The sequence below is a fragment of the Monopterus albus genome, unplaced genomic scaffold (genome assembly GCF_001952655.1).
Source record: "Monopterus albus unplaced genomic scaffold, M_albus_1.0 scaffold386.1, whole genome shotgun sequence".
Classification (NCBI taxonomy): domain Eukaryota; kingdom Metazoa; phylum Chordata; class Actinopteri; order Synbranchiformes; family Synbranchidae; genus Monopterus; species Monopterus albus.
Window position 1 is genome coordinate 88,374 of NW_018128266.1, and position 5,101 is coordinate 93,474.

The following is a 5,101-nucleotide window of genomic DNA, read 5'->3' on the forward strand; positions in this document are numbered from 1 at the left end:
CACACACACACCTAGTGTAGATCACCTTCCAGCAAGGAGGTGTGAGCTCCTGCTCACACCAAATGACCAATAGGATTACAATGCATGAATTGTTGTACCTTTGTTTAGGGCGGAGCAGCCCAAGAAAATAAAATGTATTGTAAGACCTTAATTCGAAGTCAGTGGATGGAACTCCTGCAGGAGCGCTGTCTCTCTGATCCCAGCACTGTAAGGCCTACCTGTGATCAAACATGCAGTAAACTTTCCGCTGATTTTAAACAGTCCTCTCCTGTCGTCACTTCTCGTGCTTCCAACAAAAGAATTGGGTTAATTTCTAACAAAGAGGTTAGATTCTAACAATAGGCTACATGACACTGGCATCTAATTTCATTTTTCCAGTTTCTGTGTCTCATAGACACTTGGATTTAAGACTCAAACAAGATCTTTTTTTTTCATTTGTTCCAGTAATTCATCCAGTTATAACTACTCTTGCCCTTCTCTGTAATATTAAATTTCCTTTTATCTTCTGAATAAAACAGTTGTTAAATATAACCTGTAGCAGGGCCAAAGTCTCACAGTCTCCCTGTCTCACTGCCTCGATCTACTCTTGTAGATTTGCTCAGTGTATTAGTGTACAATACTGTATGGGATCAACCGAGTGGAGTTTTTCTTTACAAATTCAAGAGCTGGAACCTTCTTAAAACTAAAAGTTTTAAGAACTTTCAGTGTCAGAAGATGTGGCTGGAGTAGGAAGGCTTTTAAATGTTGAAACAAATGTGAATATTTGAATACAGTTTTTAAAGCACCATAGTGTGAAACGCCGCTGGTAACTTATCCATCTACGAAGTTAAGCCATGAAATGTATATCTAAATAAAGCAAGTCAAGGTGGTTTCAGACACATTTTGCCTCACATCATATGGCCGCTGGACCATTTGCCCCAGACAGATGTATTATTGCAGCATAAATATGTACTGTGCATCAACTAATTTCTTTGAAACGGATCTTGCAACATATTGTGTAATTGTGTGAATATGTATAAGTAGCTGGAAGCTAATTCTTCAGAGAGCCCTCAACAATTAAACTGAAGGTTTTCCCAAAGAAACCAAAGCCACTGTGTCAGTGGCCATGTTTATGATGGGCATGTTAGTGTACACATTAACCACTGTTATGTGTCCTCCAATTATTTTTACAATCTACCCTTAAACGCATATACAGTAAGGAGTGTGATGCACTTTGCAAGCAATGTCACACATGGCACAAATGCATCTGTTTAATAAATACAGAACATGCATTTGAAGCTGAATGTGTCACATCTTGTTCTGAAAAACAGACACAAAAGACTTCATAAATTTGTCCTTTAGCCTTGTTGGACACAGTGCTCCTTTTGGTCTGAACATCTAGAAACTGCTCCCAGATCTCATTATTAAGAGAGCTTAATAATGAGCTAGTGTTGTAGTCAAGACCACCTAAACCGAGAACAAGTCAAGACCAAGACCAGAGTGTACTGAGACTGAGATAAGGTTAAGATTTTAAGTTGTGGAGGCCAAGTCTAAACCAAGACCAGAACAGTGCAGTTAAACTGAAATTGATAGCTTGATAGTACTGGCTAACCTGTATATTACACTACAGAGGAGTGAAGTTATGGAATATTTTTCCCTATAAAACTCCCATTTTTTACATTACGTTTTGTAGTATAGCCAACAGGAGACCCCTGATTGCTGAACTGAATCTGATTGTACTAGACTATATAGTACAAATTGTACTACATAGTACAATTTACTCTTATATATACTATATGAGTAAATTTATCAAATATTTTTGCAGTAGGCTGTCTGTCTGGAGTTGCACTTTTTAGACAGTCCTTACACACTTGTCTCACAGCCGGCTACACAGAGACCACAGTGAGTGTGTAGCCTACAGTGTATGTGGGTAGAGCTCAGAGGATGGCTTGTTTTGATGAAAACTTGGTTGTAGCTTTTTTTCTACTTTACTATGGTTGGAAAGAAACATTTCACTATAACTTATTGATCTGGGAACCTGGAATCTGTGAATACTTTCACAGATTTACGTGTGCTCTTGTTAAGATATCAATCCACTCTGAATGTAACTACCATCATGACAGTACAGACCAATATTGATTTCAGTTGTTTGAGTAGGTTGATGATCTATCACACAAACATTTGTTCAAACACCGATTGCTGATTAGCAGGTCATTCCTGTTGCCAACTCATGTTTCTGTTGGAGGTCAAGCCACATCCTTTTTTTTTCAGCATAGAACTCTTTTTGTTGTTTTTATATTCATTCCAATGCCACCTTTTTGACATTCACTCAGTTTAAGGTGCTGTAAAAGTTAGGCTACAGGCTAAATGAAAACCTTGGTCATTATTTTAACAAATAAAACTGACAAGCACAGGCACTTTTTCCACAGTTGTGGTCTTGACTGGTCTTGAAATAAAATCCTGAGTCCTCTTTGTCAGACAGAGATGAGACCAAGTAAAAAATGGGGTTGATTCAGAGACAAGACTGGACCTTCAAAAAGTGATCTTGAGTTCTACAGCACTACTGTGAGCCAAAAAATGCCACTAAGGCTTTTAGTGGACATGTGCATGTGAGTGACTTTGGGTATTGTCTCTGCTTGCTCAGCTCTCACCACTGATTTTCACACAGGATAAAATGGCACTCAGCAAGGTCAGCTTACCCTGAGGGCAGGGATGACCCCTGTCAGAAATCCAACCAAGACTATTTTTGCACAGAGGTGCACAGTGACCCATACACACATGCCTATGCATGTGTATGGTCACATACAGCTGGTCACAGAGTCAGGGTCACTGACTAACATCCATCCATCCATTATCTATACCCCTTATCCTCATGGGGGGGCTGGAGCCAATCCCAGCTGACACTGGGTGTGAGGCGGGGTACACCCTGGACAGGTCTCCACTGACTGTAACATTGCTGTACTGATGTAACTGGTACAAACTAGTCCTCAGGCAATGAGCCCTGACCCTGAAGAGATGAAAGCTTAGTGGCGCTTTTAGTCCAAAAACAAGCAAAGCTCGAAAAACATAAGCAAAATAAAATATCTGCAGAAGGAAGTCAGAGACATCATAATGTCCAGGGTCTCACAATCCTTCCTAGGAGTTGTGCTAAAAGTTACCTTAGGACAGAAAACACTCTGAGTAGGATTTAAAATTTATTTATGAAGTGTCCTACTCTCACTTTCAGTGAAGGGAACTACCACATCTGAGAACAAATGTGACGTCACTGCTTTATGACACTCAGCAGTAAACAAGGAGTTAGAGGGGTGTGCTTTAGTTTTCCTGACAGATGAGGTTTGTAGTTATATGCAGTGGATACCTGAAAAGGCAAAATCAGTGTCAGGTTATATGAAGACTATATGTGTACAGTCAAACAGCTGGGAACAGAAGTTAACACAATCAAGCTTATACCAGTTCTACTGTATTTCTGTAGTGTGTAGGCTATAGTTATTGAAAAGCCACTTGTAATGTGACTCCACTGCATGAAACTATCCTGATTAGTGTTATCTAATCATTTTTTAGTAAATCCCTATAATAACATGATTGCATTCAGCTAAAAGTTTTGTGCACTTTTACTGAGGACCAGGCACATGCACAGACAGACCCTAGGTGGTGTTCAAGCACCTGCCCTTTTGCCCTTTGACTTGATAATTGCCAATTTTTAAAAAAATAATTGTTTAATGTTTTAATTATTCCAGTCAAAATATTGAAAAAATGTATATTTTATTTATTTATTTATTTATTGCCTCAATGCATCAAATTTCAACTAAAAGGGTGCTTTAATTATAACAGTCTGAATTCTCATTTTGCAAGAACACATGAGCCACTGCCCCTCCCTTTTTGAATTCCCTGTTGTCACAATAACCACTGCATGCAAACTGAGCACCGTGAGGAGCAACATCCACACGTTTGTCTGACCTGGTCACGTGCGTTGGTGACAGACAGGTAACAATACTGTGACCTCAGCCTCTGCATTTTCACTGTGAAATTAAATCTCTATTAAAAAACATTTTACTCTAACAGGTCAGCAGCCCAGTCAGATTTTATTATGCTTTTTCAGCCAATGAGGCAGTAGAGCAAACAAAGATGAATGAGTCTTGTGAAGGTCTGCTTTGGGATCAGAAATAATAGCCTTATGTGTTCTATTTTCTTGTTGCTCATTATGCCTTGTTGGCCGAATTGTGCAGGCAGTAGATATGTAGAGCTGCCACCTGTCCCTTATAATACAGTAGTGTCCTGTATTCAGTAGACTGTCATTTGTCCTGTGTTTTTTTACACATTTTTAATGCAGAAATTTAGTATCCACAGTTGTGAAAACATCAAAATATTAAGTAGAACCAAACCACTTTCAAATTAGCTGAGAGGTCAGAAGGATAAAAACAATAGTGACGGTGAAATGAAGTCTTATTAAAGTGTCGAGGCTTCTGAGCCAGTATTTTCACCAAAAGATTCATCTCATGAAGCCTCGTTTAAGGGCTCAAAAACTACTGACATCAAGTGGCAAACAGACCCCTACATTATAAGTTCCATGCTGTACTGCACAAATATTATGGATATGTAGCAGCCAATAATGCTGCGGTCATCAGTGACAATTGTCATTGTTATAATTAACTATACGTAGATATGATAGATAACACAGATACTGTAGTTCTGTGGGTTATGCTTGTGTAACTGATGAGGGTATTTATTACAAATTTGTATTTAGAAATAAAAGTGCTCAATTGCTCTACCCACTGCAGCTTCCCGAGAAGTTATGTTCCCATACTGGGAGTTGAACCCAGGTCGCCTGGGTGAAAACCAGGAATCCTAACCGCTAGACCATATGGGAAGCACTCCCTCTTCTTGACACAAGCTTTAAGGTTGTCGGTGTCATGTAGCATCACAAATAGACAGGCTGTATCATCTTAAAGCATGTAAAGCATCTGCCCAGCCTACTGTGTTACCCTGTCTCCCTCCACTAACTTCAGCTGACTGAGACCTGTTTAATGTTCATATGCTGCATCTTCGTCATATACCTGGTGTTTATTTGAATATTTTTATTGATTACAGACAAACAAAACCAAGGAGTAACTACCATAACAGA

The 5,101-nt window shown here is 39.2% G+C and overlaps 1 non-coding gene across 1 annotated transcript; it reads right to left on the reverse strand.

Annotated features, from left to right (window-relative positions):
* Window positions 1-4,774: 4,774 nt before the first annotated feature.
* On the reverse strand, window positions 4,775-4,846 carry trnae-uuc (transfer RNA glutamic acid (anticodon UUC)). The gene has a single exon. It is a non-coding gene; the product is annotated as a tRNA-Glu (tRNA).
* Between the last annotated feature and the right edge of the window lie 255 nt (window positions 4,847-5,101).